At 49.9% G+C, this 16,237-nt stretch overlaps 1 long non-coding RNA gene and 1 pseudogene across 1 annotated transcript; one reads left to right on the plus strand and one right to left on the minus strand.

The window, feature by feature from the left end:
- LOC107971823 (uncharacterized) lies at positions 1-6,760 on the minus strand. The gene is made up of 2 exons (XR_001714668.4): positions 6,118-6,760; positions 1-5,675 (listed from the first exon to the last, which is right to left on the minus strand). It is a non-coding gene; the product is annotated as an uncharacterized LOC107971823 (long non-coding RNA).
- A 4,341-nt stretch (positions 6,761-11,101) lies between these two features.
- Positions 11,102-11,167, plus strand: LOC112209891 (U7 small nuclear RNA; annotated as a pseudogene).
- The last annotated feature ends 5,070 nt before the right edge of the window (positions 11,168-16,237 follow it).

Below are 16,237 nucleotides of genomic sequence, written 5' to 3' on the forward strand. Positions count from 1 at the left end.
TTTGAAAGAAAACATTTATTTATTTACTTCCTCTATAGTTTTCCTGACTGCTACATTTCATAAGAAGGGATTGTTTATGAGGGTCAAGGAGCTGGAGGCCTGGGGAGGAGCTGGTGTTTTTGTTCAAGTCTGAGGGTCCTGGAGCTGGAGCCCAGGGGAGGAGCCGGTGCTACCACTGATGTCTTAGGGTCGTGGAACTGAAGATCCGAGAGGAGCTGGTGCTGCTATTCTAGCTTGAGTCTCGTGGAGCTGGAGACCCAGGGAGAAGATGGTGCTGCTGTTCTAATTTAAGGATCGTGAAACAGAAGACCCAGAAAGGAGCTGGTGTTGTCGCTGCTCAAATCTGAGGGTGTTGGAGCTGGAGCCTGGGGGTGGAGATGGTGCTGCCTTTGAAGTCTGAGAGTCATTGAGCTGGAGGTCCAGGAAGGAGCTGGTGCTGCTGTTCTAGGGTGAGGGTGGTGGAGCTGCAGACCCAGGGAGGAGAGGTCTTGTCCTAGTTTCAGGGTTGTGGAGCTGCAGACCCATGGAGGAGCAATGCTGTTGTAGTTCGAGGGTCAGGAAGCTGGCGACTCAGGGAGGAGAGTTCTTGTTCTAGTTCGAGGGTCATCGAGCTACAGGCCCAGGCAGGTGCAATGTTGTTGTAATTCAAGGGTCAGGAAGCTGGCGACCCAGGGAGGAGAGGTCTTGTTGTTATTTGAGGGTCATGGAGCTGCAGACCCAGGCAGGAGCAATGTTGTTGTAATTTGAGGGTCCGGAAGCTGACGACGCAGGGAGGAGAGGTCTTGTTCGAGACTGAGGGTCGTGGAGCTGCAGACCCAGGCAGGAGCAATGTTGTTTTAGTTTGAGGGTCCAGAAGCTGGCAAACCAGGGAAAAGAGGTCTTGTTCTAGCTAAGGGTCGTTGAGCTACAGATCCAGGGAGGAGCAGTGTTGTAGTTCGAGTCTGGAAGCTGGCGACCCAGGGAGGAGAGGTCTTGTTGTTATTTGAGGGTAATGGAGCTGCAGACCCAGGCAGGAGCATTGTTGTTGTAATTCGAGGGTCCGGAAGCTGGAGACCCAGGGAGGAGAGGTCTTGTTCTAGTTTCAGGGTCGTGGAGCTGCAGACCCATGGAGGAGCAATGTTGGTGTAGTTTGAGGGTCAGGAAGCTGCCGACGCAGGGAGGAGAGGTCTTGTTCGAGTCTGAGGGTCATGGAGCTGCAGACCCAGGCAGGAGCAATGTTGTTTTAGTTTGAGGGTCCGGAAGCTGGCGAACCAGGGAAAAGAGGTCTTGTTCTAGTTTGAGGGTTGTCGAGCTACAGACCCAGGCAGGAGCAATGTTGTTGTAGTTCGAGGATCAGGAAGCTGGAGACCCAGGGAGGAGAGGTCTTGTCTTGTTCTTATTTGTGGGTCGTGGAGCTGCAGACCCAGGCAGGAGCAATGTTGTTGTAATTTGAGGGTCCGGAAGCTGGAGACCCAGGGAGGAGAGGTCTTGTTCGAGTTTGAGGATCATGGAGCCGCAGACCCAGGGAGGAACAATGTTGTTGTAGTTCGAGGGTCCTGGAGCTGCAGACCCAGGGAGGAGCCATGTTGTTTTGAGTGTCATGGAGCTGGAGATCCATGGAGGAGTTGGTGCTGCCTTTCAAGTCTGGGAGTCATTGAGCTGGAGATCCAGGGAGGAACAAGTGTTGCTGTTCTAGTCTGAGGGTAGTGAAGCTGGAGACCCAAGGAAGAGCCGGTGCTGCTGTTCGTGCCTGAGTGTTGTGGAACTGAAGAACCAGAGAGGAGGCGGTGCTGCTGTTCTAGTTTAAGGGTAGTGGCGCTGGAGATCCTGGGGAGAGCCGGTGCTGTCGTTTAAATCTGTGGGTCCTGGAGCTGGAGCCCTAGGCAGGAGCTGGTGTTGTTGTTGTTGAAATCCGAGGTCATGGGGCTTGAGGTACAGGAAAGATCCGCTGCTGCTGTTCAAGTCTGAGGGTCATGTAGCTGGAGAGTGGGGAGGAGACAGTCTTGGTGTCTAGTGTGAGGGTGGTGGAGCTGTACACCTGGGGAGGAGCTGGTACTGCTGTGTAGTTTGAGGGTCATGGAACTGGAGACCTAGGGAGGAGCCAGTGCTACTGCCATTTAAGTCAGAAGGTTGTGGATCTGGAGTTTTGGGGAACAGCCCGTGCTGCTGTTTAACTGTGGGGAGGTTCCTGTGTGTCAGTTGAAGTTTGATGGTTTGGGAGCTGGAGAACCAGGGAGGAGCTGGTGCTGCTGTTCTAGTTTGAGGGTAGTGGAGCTGGAGATCCCGGGAAGAGCTGGTGCTGTGCTTTAAATCTGTGGGTCCTGGAGCTGGAAAACTGGTGGGGAGCTAGTTCTGCCATTCATGTCTTAGGGTCGTGGAGCTGGAAATCCAGGGAGGCAGTGGTGCTGCTGTTCTAGTTTAAGGATCATGAAGCTGGAGACCTGGATAGCAGATGGTGCTACCATTATTCAAATCTGAGGGTCATGGAGCCGGAGCCTTGGGGAGTTGCCGGTGCTGCCTCTCAAGTCTGAGAGTTGTTGAGCTGGAGATGCAGGGAGGAGCCTGTGTTGCTGTTGTAGTTTGAGGGTCATGGAGCTGGAGACTCAGGGAGGAGGGGTGCTGTTCTAATCTGAGGGGTGTGAAGCTGGAGACCCAGGGAGGAGCTGGTGCTGCTGTTGTTTAAGGCTGAGGGTTGTGGAGCTGGAGACCTGGGGGTGGCTGGTGTTGCTGTTGTTCAAGTCAGAGGGTCATGGGGCTTGAGGTACAGGGAAGAGCTCGTGCTGTGGTTGCAGGTTGAGGGTCATGGAGCTGGAAATCTAGGGAGGAGCCACTGCTGCTGTTCAAGTCTGAGGGTCGTGTAGCTGGAGAGCGGGGAGGAGGTAGTGTTGGTGTCTAGTGTGAGGGTGGTGGAGCAGTAGACCTGGGGAAGAGCTGGTGCTGTGTAGTTTGAGGGTCATGGAACTGGAGACCTAGGGAGCAGCCAGTGCTACCGCCATTTAAGTCAGAGGGTCATGGATCTGGAGCTTTGGGGAACAGCCCATGCTGCTGTTTAACCTTGGAGGGATCCGGTGTGTCAGTTGAAGTTTGAGGGTTTGGGAGCTGGAGACCCAGGGAGGAGCTGATGATGCCATTCTATTTTGAGGATCGTGGATCTGGAGACCTTGGGAGAGGCTGGTACTGCTGTTGTAGTTTGAAGGTCGTGGAACCGGAGACAGGGGAAGGAGCCGGTGCTGCTGCTGTTCATGTCTGAGGGTTGTAGAGCTGGAGACCCAGGGAGAAGTCCATACTACGGCTTTTTAAGTCTGAGGGTCGTGGAGCCTGAGACCTGGGGAGGGGCCAGTGCTGCTGTTCAAATGACTCCTTCCTGGGTCTCCAGCTCCATGACCTTCAAACTAGGACAGCAGCAGCAGATCCTTCCAGGGTCTTCCAGCTCCATGACCTTCACACAAGAACAGCAGCACCGGCTCCACCCTGGGTCTCCAGATCCACGACCCTCAAACTAGAACAGCAGCACTGACTCCTCCCTGGGTCTCCAGCTCTACAACCCTCAGACTCGAGGAGCTGGAGACCTGGGGAAGAGCCAGGGCTGCTTTTCTACTTTGAGGGTTGTGGAGCTGGAGACCCAGGGTGCAGCAGCTGCTGCTATTATAGTTTGAGGGCCTTGGAGCCAGAAACTTTGTGAGGAGCCGGTGCTGCGTTTCAAATCTGAGAGTTATTGAGCTGGAGACTCAGGGAGGAACCGGTGTTGCTGTTCTAGCCTGAGGGTAGTGAAGCTGGAGACCCAAGGAGGAGCCGATGCTGCTGTTCTAGTTTGAGGTTAGTGGAGCTGGAGGTCACAGAAAGAGCTGGTGCTACTGTTTAAATCTGTGGGTCCTCAAGCTGGAGCCCTGTGGGGGAGCTGGTGTTGCTGTTGTTCAAGTCTGAGCATAATGGGGCTTTAGGTACAGGCAGGAGCCGCTGCTGTTCAAGTCTGAGGGTCATGTAGCTGGAGAGTGGGGAGGAGGTAGTCTTGGTGTCTAGTGTGAGGGTGGTGGAGCTGTAGACCTGGGGAGGAGCCGGTGCTGCTGCGTAGTTTGAGGGTCATGGAACTGCAGACCTAGGGAGGAGCCGGTGCTACCGCCATTTAAGTCAGAGGGTCATGGATCTGGAGCTTTGGGGAACAGCCCGTGCTGCTGTTTAACTGTGGGGAGGATCCAGTGTGTCAATTGAAGTTTGAGGGTTTGGGAGCTGGAGACCCAGGGAGGAGCCGGTGATGCCATTCTATTTTGAGGGTCGTGGATCTGGAGACCTGGGGAGAGGCCGGTACTGTTGTTGTAGTTTGAGGGTCATGGAACTGGAGACAGGGGGAGGAGCCGGTGCTGCTGCTGTTCATGTCTGAGGGTTGTAGAGCTGGAGCCCCAGGGAGAAGTCCATACTATGGATTTTTAAGTCTGAGGGTCATGGAGCCTGAGACCTGGGGAGGAGCTGGTGCTTGTGTATAGTTTGAGGGTCGTGGAACTGGAGACCTAGGGAGGAGCCGGTGCTACTGCCACTTAAGTCAGAGGTTCGTGGATCTGGAGCTTTGGGGAAGAGCCCGTGCTGCTATTTAGCTGTGGGGAGGATCTGGTGTGTCAATTGAAGTTTGAGGGTTTGGGAGCTGGAGATCCAGGAGGGAGCCTATGATGCCATTCTATTTTGAGGGTCATGTATGTGGAGACCTGGGGAGAGGCCGGTACTGCTGTTGTAGTTTGAGGGTTGTGGAAGTGGAGACAAGGGTAGGAGGCGGTGCTGCTGCTGTTCATTTCTGAGGATTGTAGAGCTGGAGATCCACGGAGGAACCAGTGTTGCTGTTCTAGTCTGAGGGTAGTGAAGCTGGAGACCCAAGGAGGAGCTGGTACTATTTTTCATGTGTGAGGATTGTGGAGCTGGAGAACCAGAGAGGAGCCGGTGCTGCTGATCTAGTTTGAGGGCCGTGGAGCTGGAGATCCCGGGAAGAGCCAGTGCTGCCGTTCAAATCTGTGGGTCTTGGAGTTGGAGTGCTGGGGTGACCCGGTTCTTTCATTCATGTCTTAGGGTCATGGAGCTGGAAACCCAGGGAGGCGGCGGTGCTGCTGTTCTGGTTTAAGGATAGTGAAGCTGGAGACCTGGACAGGAGCTGGTGCTACCACTGTTCAAATCTGAGGGTCATGGAGCTGGAGCCTTGGGGAGGTGCCCATGCTGCCTCTCAAGTCTGTGAGTTGTTGAGCTGGAGATTCAGGGAAGAGCCAGTGTTGCTGTTGTTGTTGGAGGATTGTGGAGCTGGAGGCTGAAGAGGAGCTGGTGTTGCAGTTCAAGTTTGATGGTCGTGGAGCTGGAGACCTGGGGAGGAGCTGGTGCTACCACCGTGTAAGGTGAGGGTTGTGGAGCTGGTGGCCCCAGGGAAGAGCCAGTGCTATAGTTGAAGTTTGAGGGAGCTGGAGACCCAGGGAGTAGCTGGTGCTGCTGTTCTAGTTTGAGGTTTGTGGAGCTGGAGCCTTGGTTGGGAGCCAGTGCCACCTCCCAAGTCTGAGAGTCATTGAGCTGGAGATCCACAGGGGAGCTGGTGCTGCTGTTGTAGTTTGAGGATCATGGAGCTGGAGACCCAGGTGGAGCTGGTGCTGCAGTTGGAGTTTGAGGGTCAGGGAGCTGGAGATCTGGGGAGGAGCCAGTGCTGCTGTTTAAGTCTGAGGGTCGTGGAGCTAAACATGGAGCCAAAGTTGGGGAAGTAGAGAGAGTTACAGGATGACCCTGGAAACGGTGATGTAGCTGTAGCCCAAGCAAGCTAAGCTTGGGAACTTCTCAATGCTAGTGATGAGTGCATTCTTTTTCCTCTTATACAGTTTGGATTTCTTTTCTGTCTCATAAGACAGAAAGTTCCTGATTAATACCCTTAGGAATTGAAAAGCTTAAAAAAACTAAAGGATGTTGGTAATAATAATAATAGGAATTAAACCATGATTATCCTGGCTGACAGAGACAAAATCACACACACACAATATATATCTTTCAATCAGTTAGTAAAATAAAAAATAAATGGAAAAATAGACCCAAGCAAAGCTATAAAAAGTTGTTTCATGGAGAAGCAATGGAGGACGGAGATTAATCTGAGAGTTGCTATTAATGGAGAAACTGAGAACTTACCATTTTTCCCGTGAGGTTTTGGTGTAGAATGATATTGTGTGAGTTCTGGCAGCTGAGTCACTTCACACAGCCCGGTGATGCAGTAGGTGTCACAGAATGACCCTCTCCCAGTTGGTCCTGCCTCTCTGCTACGATGAGTGCGGCCTCTGATCCCCAACAGCTGAATGTGTCTTGAGACCAGGCCCATGAGCACAAGGGTTTCCATGGTGAAGGTTCCTGGATGGAACACTGTGGATGTTCCTAATGTTCTTTCCTGATGTTCATCTGCCATCTTGCTATTTAATGCAATGTCTTCTAAATATTGAATAGAAAAAAAGCATTTGTACAGTATGGGCAAAGTATAAAGAATATCCACACACTGGACACACAGACAGGGAGGGGCACCCACAGCAAACTCCTTTTGCCTGGGAGCAGGTGTTGTCCTTGAGTCCTGTGTCGCCTGTTTCTTCCTCCACCTTGGCCTGTAGGTGATCTAACCTCTGCCTGACTCTCCGACTCCATCTCCCCTCCCACTCCTGTTCTTTCTAACAATTATGTTACAGCCTCAGTGAACGTGACAAGGACCCTGAACTTAGTAAAGACAGTGGCTTTACTAAGACAGAGGTTCATTCCTTTCACATGAAAGTCCAAGCCAGTCGGGTGATTCTTCTTTGTGCATTTTTCAGGGTCTTAGGCTACTTCCATCTTGCTGCTCTGACTTTCTTAGGGTGTAGCTTCCCCCACAGTGTCCATCCTATCTACTGCCAGTGAGCAGGGAGGGGAGAAGAGAATATGAGGACACAAATCTTCCTTCCTCTAAAGGCAGTTGCTGTGCACTGGCCTCATGTGCATTGGCCACTGCCTGGTCACGTGGCCACTACTTGCTGCAAAGGATGCTGGGAAGTTTTCATCCTGGATGCCAGTGCCCACCTGGGTGACTTCTGAAGTTGAGGGAAGAGGGGACATGAAAGAGAGTCACTGGCTCTTCCCACTGTCATGCACATTGCTCCAGTCTAGGGCGACCCACTGCCTCAGCTTGCTCAGGACTGAGGGGGCTGGTGGGGCACAGACCTTTCAGTTTTATAACAGGGGCAGTTCCAGGCAAATCATCCCAGCTTGGCTGAGACTCAGAAGTTTCCTGGGACGTGGGATTTCTAGTGTTAAAACCGGGAAAGTTCTGGGCAAACCTGGACAAGTTGGTGCCTGCCATGGGGCCTTTGCATCTACTGTTACCCCTGCCCGGGATTCCCTTTCTGCAACTCTGTGCGGTGCTCACTCCTCTTCTGTTGAGGAAAGGCTGCTCTCTGGGTGCCCCCCGGGTGCCTGGTCTGCTGTACTCAGCACTACATGCTTTGTGAAAATCCCTCCATGCTCTTCATAGAATGAGATCTGTTCTTTCCACCCTTCCCTGACTACTTCAGTTTCAAAGTCTCTAAGGATTATTAATTTTTATTCTCTTCACCATTGAAAGATACATCTCTTTCCCTAAGGCTGTGGCTGTGTTCATGCATAGTCAGATAAATCTGATATTAATAATAACCTGAACGAAAAACATGTATTAAATCCCAAGATTATGATGTAGGAAGCAGGGATTCTGAAGAGATGTGTAAGCCTAATAAAGGCCAAAGGGTGTGGATTAAAAGGAAATGTGGGGTGGAGAAACATTTCATGAAATAGAACCCCACCTCTTGGGTGAGTTCATTGGTGCAACGTTTCTAGAGGGCAATTTGGCAACTGGCCAATGAAAGTGCATAACTTTTGGTCCCAAATTTCATTAATAGGCATTTATCCCTAGGAAATAGTCAGAAAAATATGCAAAGATGAATCTCTAAGGATTTTTATAAGAAGAAAGGAGTAGGAAGCATAAATGCCCGCTGGTGGTCCTGCACCCTGGCACCAGTGCTCCCCTCTCCTAGTGGGTGGGCACACCCTACATTTTCCCAGGCTTCCTTGCAGCGAGTTGTGGCCAGGTGACCAGGTTCTGGCCAATGGGAGGTAATAAAATTGTTGGGTGGTATTTTTGGAGACCCCCTTCTGTAACTTCTGTCTTGATATGGTTTGGATGTTGGTCCCCTCCACATTTCATGTTGAAATGTGATCCCTGATGTTGGAGGTGGGGCATGGTGGGAGGTGTTTTGGTGATGTGGGCAGATCCCTCTCACAATGGCTTGGTGCTGTCCCGATGGCAATGACTGAGTTCTTGCTCTGAGTTTATGGGAGATCTGGTTGTTTAAAGGGCCTGACACATCCTCCTCCTTCTCTTGCTCTTTCTCTCGCCATATGATGTATCTGCTTCCCTTTCACCTTCTGCCATGATTGGAAGCTTCCTGAGGCCTCCCCAGGAGCAGATGCTGGTGCCATGCCTGTACAGCCTGCAGAACTGTGAGCCAATTAAACCTCTTTTCTATAAATAACCCAGCCTCAGGAATTCCTTTATAGCAACGCAGATGGACTGACACATATCTTTAGTGTCATTTCTTAGTTGTTCCATCCTTTGACATGCTTCCTGGAATAAACATATGATGGTTGGAGCTATTCTTGTCATCTTGAACCTTGAGGATTAGGCTTCTACCCTGCGGATAGCAGAATGTCCTCTGGAAGGAAATGAAAGTCCCTAATGCCACCCCAGACTGAAAACCTCCAGTTTTGTTTTTACTTTTTTATTTTTTGAGACAGAGTCTTGCCCTGTTGCCCAGGCTGGAGTGCAATGGCATGATCTCAGCTCATTGCAACTTCTGCTTCCTGGGTTCAAGTGATTCTCATGCCTCAGCCTCCCGAGTAGCTGGGATTACTGATGCGTGCCACCATATTCAGTTATTTTTTTATTTTTAGTAGAGATAGGGTTTAACCACATTGAGCAGGCTAGTCTCAAACTCATGACCTCAAGTGAAACACTCGCCTTAGCCTCCCAAAGTGCTGGGATTACAGGCGTGAGCCACTGTGCCCGGCCCAGTCTTGGTTTTTATGATAAACTTCTGTCTTGGCTGAAGTTACATCACTGATAGGTGATATAACTGTAATTGAATAAAAAGTAGGAAATTCATGTAATACTTATATCTACATATGCACATACCAAAAATAATAGTGATCTGTTGTTATCTATATGTAAATATGGACACAAAATATTGTTTAGTGTAAACAAAGCTCTTTTTTTTTTTTTTTTTGAGACAGAATCTCACTCTGTTGCCCAGGCTGGAGTGCAATGGTGAGATCTCAGCTCACTTCAACCTCCGCCTCCTGGGTTCAAACAATTCTCCTGCCTCAGCCTTCCAAGTAGCTGAGATTACAGGTGCATGCACCACACCCAGCTAATTTTCATATTTTTAGTAGAGCTGGGGTTTCCCCATGTTGTCCAAGCTGGTCTCAAACTCCTGACCTTCAGTGATCCTCCTGTCTTGGACTGCCAAAGTGCTGTGATTACAGGCATGAGCCACTGCACCTGGCCCATAAAGCTTTATTCTATTTTAATGAAGCAAAAATGCATAAGTGTGTAAGTGTGATCATATGTGTGTGTATTGTCTAATAGGAGCATTACATAGCAAAATGCGAATGCTGCTTATCTTTGGTGTTGGAATCACTTGTGATTTAAAATCTTGTTTTCTTCTATTTTTAAAAACTTTCAAAATGAGTTGTGACTTTGATTATTAGAAAAAAAATCTATAATAATTGAGAGGAAAGAAAACCCCACCTGCTGTTGAAACTGACTGGAGCTGGGAGAAATGAGAGATTCCTTTGAAAGTGTCACCTCCCTACCAGAAAAGTGGCCTTGCAGGACTGTCCTACAAGCCAGATGTGCCTCTTTCCCTTGGTCCCTGTACCTGGTGTGAGGTCACACAGACAGTGAGCATCCTTCACAGAGTCTGACCTGCCAAGGTCGGGGGGATTTGGGGGTCTAGTGACATTCAGAACCCGGGGGAGCCGAACAGGTGTGACTGTGCATTTGCAGGATGACCTCTCCCCTCAAAGAGCAACAAATAACTCTAGTGCAATTTCCAAACATTTACAAGAGAGGATTTTTAAACTTTTCACTTCTTTATTCCAACTAGCACATTTGGAAGCATAAAATGCACAAAGAAGACCTGCTATTTACAATCGCTTTCACTAAGCCAGCGTTATATTCAAAAACGGCAGATAAAGCTCATGGATTTGATGAAAGGGGCAGTCTTTTCATTGGCAACAATTAATACTGCTCCCCGTTCTGGAGAGTATTTAAAGAAAATAATTTGGAAGGAGATATGGGTTGGCATGACACAAACAAATGATTTCAGATCACAAATGTAATCATTTGATCTTGCTTTACCAAACATTTCAGAACAATTTGGCATCACATTCTCTTCTGAGTCTGTGAAACTGAATTCTGGGAGAGTCTGAATTCCCAAGGCAGGACTGAGGATAGAAAAGATTTGATGGCAGAACCCTGGTACTGTGATTATCACATGGGTTAAAGACGTAGGCTTGGTTAACCCACCGAACCTGCTTATGTATGAGGCTCACCTGAGAAGGTGATATTGACAAGCCCATCCTATGGGTCTGAGGGCTCTTCACCAGGAGTGGAGCAAGGAGGATGGCCCCAGTGTCCCCATCTCTGAACACATTTAGGGGGAGGGCTGTAGAGCCTGGACAGATCACCACTGGCTCCATGGGGAAATTTCAGCAGCACTCATTGCCTGTGTCTGTTCTGTGCCAGGTGCTGTGCTCAGGGCGGGGATTTGGGATTCACCGGGGCACAAGGCGATGTGCCTCTCTCCTCACGGAGCCTAAGCACTGGTGGACAATGCAGATGTCAACCGCAAATGATGAGGCACTTGCAGGTAGGGTTCAGCACCAAGAAGGAAATGAAGGGTGCGTGTCGCTGACTGTGACTCTGGTGGGGGCAACTTAAATAGGGCCATGGGGGAGGGCCTCTCTGAGGAGGTGACATTTGAGCTGAGGCCTCACCAGTCAGAAGGAAAAAGCTGTAAAGGGTCTGGGATAAACTCAACCTGCAGACTTTTAAAATAATATAAGGTGTTACAGCTCTTTCAGAATTTGTCTAGTATGTTTTCCGGTTTTCACTCCCAGGTAGGCTCGGGAAGAGGCATCTGTGCCCAGCTCGTGGCCTGTTCTTTGCACTTGCGGTGGAGGGGTCCTCTTCTCCCACAGCTGTCCCCCCGGGGCCTGCTCCCAGGTGGGGTCTGGTTTTCACCAGAAAGCCCTCCATGAAAAACAAAAAAAAAAAAACACAATTGAATTTGAATTAGTTGCCAACATTTACAGTTTAATTCTAAAAATATGTATTTTCGACTTCGTTGGAAAGTCACACTATCTGACCAGGCTGGGCTGCGATCTGGTGGATTTCAGCATTTCGGTTTCTGGTTAGGGAGGGTATTTGGGGTTTGCCCCTGCAGCATCTGTCCCAGTGTGGAGCGGGAGTGGGGGCCCAGGCTTAGTGGGGAGAACTGCAGTGGCCGAGGGTCTTGGCTGTCTCCAGACAGCCAGATGGACCCTGCCATCTCCTGCTTGGGGTGGGCTGGGGTTCTTTGCTGCCCTCCTCACAGCCCACAGCCTCCTGAATTCCACTGAGACCACCGCCATGTGAGGCTGGGAAGGGAAACCTGTCTTTGTAAGTGAAAGCAGTTGAAGCCGGGCTGGAATGTGTCAGAAACTAAAAGGCCCTATCACAAGCATGGCCAGGAAGACTGTCACCATTGTGGCATGCAAATGACAGAGATGTGCGGGACAACGTCTACCAAGAGACGAGCCAGGTGAGGGCAGGTTGTCGTGAAGGAAGGAGGGGTCCTCCCCACAGCAGCATCGCCATCCTGCAGAGAAACGGCCCCTGGGGATGGATGCATTCCAAGCAGGCCCTGTGCTGTGCCTAGTGGGTGGCTCGAGGCCTGAATGCCAGGCACTCAGAGCGGTCAGTGTCCCCATGGGAGCAGGGGTGCTCTCAGCTAGGTGATTGGGGTCCTTGGATGGTCAGCCCCTGTGTGTACGCGAGGGGGTGGCCCTCTGCTCTGTCCCTTCTGAAGGCAGCCATAAGGGCTGGGATCTGGTGGATTTTGGTATTTCAGTTTCTGGTTAGGGAGGGTATTTGGGGTTTGCCCCTCCAGCATCTGTCCCAGTGTGGAGTGGGGAGCAGCCATAAGGGAAGGAGGCCAAAGCGCTCAGCATCAGATAAGCCTGGATGCAGTTCCTACTTCCTGCCAGGCCAGTGCCTCTGAGCCTCAGTTTCCTCATCTGTATAGTGGGGTTAATCCCAACCATGTATACTGCCTGCCTGCCATGTGCCAGGCCCTTCTTACACATCTTTGATTGCTTGAGGGCAGGGACTTTATTATCCTCCTTTAGAGTTGAGAAAGAAGAGGCACAGAAAGGTTAAACCACTTACCTGGGGTCACACAGCTACTATTGCAGAGTAAAGTCTCCAGACTCAAATAGAGCACTAAGCCCCGCCCTGGGCACCAACAGGTGTTCCAGGAATGTCCGGTGCCATTTATCACCTTCATCACCTGCTGGGAGTGCTCATCCCATCATGCAAACCCCGTGAGCGTGAAGTGAAGGGACACGTGCAGGATCGAGTGTACTGGTGGGTAACGTCAGTAAAGTAATAACCACAGGATGATATTCATAACCCATATTAGTGCTACCAACAGCCACATCTGCCTGCTTCTCTGGGCCCAGGATTGTCTGCAAGCTCCCAGGAGCTGGTCCTGACTGGGTCAGAAGAAAGGTCTGAGGTTATGGAAGGAGCAGCTTGCCCAGCTTGTGGCCTGTTTTGTACATTGGGAGTCCCTGTCCCCCACAGCTGTCCCCCAGGGCCTGCTCCCAGGTGGGCTTGGGAGACCCCAGAGCTGCATGGCTTTAGGCCAGGGTTCTGCTGGGTGCTGTGTGTCTGTGGGAGTGATGCACCCCCCCAAAGCTCTCGCCCTGCCAGCTGCTGGACACACAGCAGCTACAGGGCATGAACTCTGAGACCAGGACCACTGCAGGTCCTGGGAGGCAGAAGTTGCAGTGAACCAAGATTGCACCACTGCACTCCAGCCTGGGTGACAAAGTGAGATTCTGTCTCAAAAAAAAAAAAAAGAAACAGACATTTATATGAGACAGTCTGTAGAGGTTTGAAATGCAACATGATCCATCATGCAGATTTTTATAGAGAATTAATTGTTTCAGTTCAGTATGAAGGGAATTAAACTCCTCTCTTCACTAGAATTTTCCAAACTGTTAAGGGGACATATGTAATTGTCACCTGCATCACATGTAATCAGGGGCCCATATGAAGAAGTGAAACGTTCTTTTCTTACATGATTGCTTTTGGTGAATTGAGCAGTTTTGTATTCATCATTCAAAATGCACAGGCCAGGGGAATGCCCAATACTTCCAGCTGCCTACCCTCCCACTCCAACTAACGCAAGCCGGCAAGCAATGGCTGTTGATAAAGACACAATGGTCATCATCACATTTCAGGGTTTGTGTGTGTGTGTGTGTGTGTGTGTGTGTGTATTTGTTTGTTTGTTTTGAGACGAAGTCTCACTCTGTTGCCCAGGCTGGAGTGCAGTGGCATGATCTCAGCTCACTGCAACCTCAGCCTCCCAGGTTCAAGCAATTATCATGCCTCAGTCTCCCCGAGTAGCTGGGATTACAGGCACCCGCCACCACACCCAGCTAATTTTTGTAATTTTAGTAGTGATGGGGTTTTGCTATGTTGGCCAGGCTGGTCTTCAACTCCTGGCCTCAAGTGATCTGCCCACCTCGGCCTCTCAAAGTGCTGGGATTGCAGGTGTGAGCCACCACATCCAGCCAACATTTCAGGGTTGTTTGTTTGTTTGTCTTTAAGACAGGGTCTCTCTCTGTTGCCCAGGCTGAATGCAGTGGTGTGATCATGGCCCACTGCAGCCTCAACCTCCCGGGCTCAAGCGATCCTCTTGCCTCGCTCTCCTGAGTAGCTGTGAATACAGGTGCATGCCACCATGCCCGGCTAGTTTTTGTATTTTTTGTAGAGATAGGGCCTTGCCATATTGCCCGGGCTGGTCTCAAACTCCTGGGCTCAAGCAATCCGCCCACCTCAGCCTCCCAAAGTGTTGGAATTACAGACATTTCAGTTTTTTAAAAAATCAAAAAAACATGACTAGATACAATCAGGATTTCAGTAGAAGTAGAAAATACGGGAATGTCAGAGAGCAAATAAGTGCAGAGAGAACAGGGGATGAGAAGAGGAATGTGGGAAGACGGGAAGCGCTGGGCGGAGATGAGGATAGGGACGGGCTGGGGATGAGGTCTGGAGTGCAGGCTACAGTCAGGAAACCGAAAGCTGCCCAAAGCATTAAGATTGCCCAAGCCAGAAGCACATGAAGCAGTTTTCAAGAGAATAAGGAGCAACAGATCATTAAACTCACTTACCAGGAGAGACAAGAGATGGTGGCAGTAATTTAATGAGAGAGGCCTTGACACTACAAAAAAATCTAAATTCATTCTTTGCCCAACTGTTCATAAGGGAACAGGGGGAAGCGGTTGCCTTCAGAAACCATAATACATTTTTCTTACTGAGGCAAAATTTACAGAGAGGAAGAGATGGGAAAAAGCAGCAACCGAGGTGATGGGAAATGGAGCTGATTTATTCTTGATGTTGGAGCGGCAGTTTCTCTAACACAGATAAACTTTAAAAACCAGCTCAGACCCGTCCCTTGAGCCCTCACTGGTCCCTCTCCACAGGTCCCAGCCCATTCAGAGTTTTCAAGGAAGCAGCTCCCAGGCTACTGTCACCTTCGTGGGACCTGTGAGCCCCTCATCACCCAAGCTGGCAGAATCCCTCCAACTCATGGCTCCGTGAAACCTGAGTGCCTGCCTCCGCTGACCGATTCCCTGGGTGGATTTTCTTCTGGTGGTCAGAAAAATACATCAGTCTTTTCCAGATGTCTGGCATTACATTCTGTCATTTGGAATACAGTTGATTCTTGAACAATGTGGGAGTTAGGGGCACCAAATCCCATGCAGTCGAAAATCCACATGTAATTTTGACTCTGCAAAAACTTAACCACTGATAGCCTACTGTTGACCAGAAGCCTTACTGGTCAACATAAACAGTTTTTGTATGTTAAATGTATCATATGCTGTATTCCTATAATAAAGTCGGCTAGAGCAAAGAAAATGTTATTAAGAAAATCATACGGAAGGGAATATACATTTACTCTTCATTAAGTGGAAGTGGGTCATCATAAAGGTCTTCATCCTTGTCTTCTTCACATTGAGTAGGCTGAGGAGTAGGAGGAGGAAGAGAAGGGGTTGGTCTTACTGTCTCGGGGTGGCGGAGGCAGAAGAAAATCTGCGTATATGTGGTCTCTGGTAGTTCTAACCTGTGTTGTTCAGGGTCCACTGTATTTGTTACCCACTGGGTTGAAATCAAGATAAATTAAACACAGGTAAGTCCCATCTCAAGAAGTCCAATACATAAAAATCTGCCCATAGAATACTCAAATGAAACAACTGAAAGAGACCCAAGTCTCTTTTGGATCCAATTTCCTCAACACTGAAGAGGAGAATGTGGCCCTCTGAGAGGCATTCAGTTGGACTCTGTGTAGTGAGATTGCTGTTTCTTTATTTAGGGTCTGGACAGAGGGTCTGGGCAGAGGTGCGTGTACCTGGTGAGGATTAATTGAAATGTACTCTTATGATCTGGACACGTTTCTTTTCTTCCTCTTCCTCCTCTCCTCCTCCTCCTCCTCCTTTTTTTTTAATAGAGATGAGGTCTCACTATGTTGCCCAGGCTGGTCTCAAACTCCTGACTTCAAGTAATCGACCCAACTCGGCCCCCCAAAGTGCTGGGATTACAGGTGTGAGCCACCGCTCCTGGCCTGGGCACTTTTCTTATGCATGCTGTCATTCAATATTTTTACTCCCAGTGGGATGTTGATTGAGGAAGAGCAAGGCATTTTTTGTTCTGTTTTGTTTTTGAGATGGAGTCTCGCTCTGTTGCCCAGGCTGGAGTGCAATGGCACGATCTCGGCTCACTGCAACCAACCTCATCTCACTTGTCCTCCCAAAATTCTGCCATTACAGGCCTGAGACACCGTGCCCAGCCTCAGCAAGGCATTCTTTAAAGGTGAGCCACCCCACTGCGAGGCTGTTTGAGCCACTCCCTCAGGAACCACCCATTCCTGGT

This window comes from Pan troglodytes, chromosome 6 (assembly GCF_028858775.2).
Source record: "Pan troglodytes isolate AG18354 chromosome 6, NHGRI_mPanTro3-v2.0_pri, whole genome shotgun sequence".
Taxonomy (NCBI): domain Eukaryota; kingdom Metazoa; phylum Chordata; class Mammalia; order Primates; family Hominidae; genus Pan; species Pan troglodytes.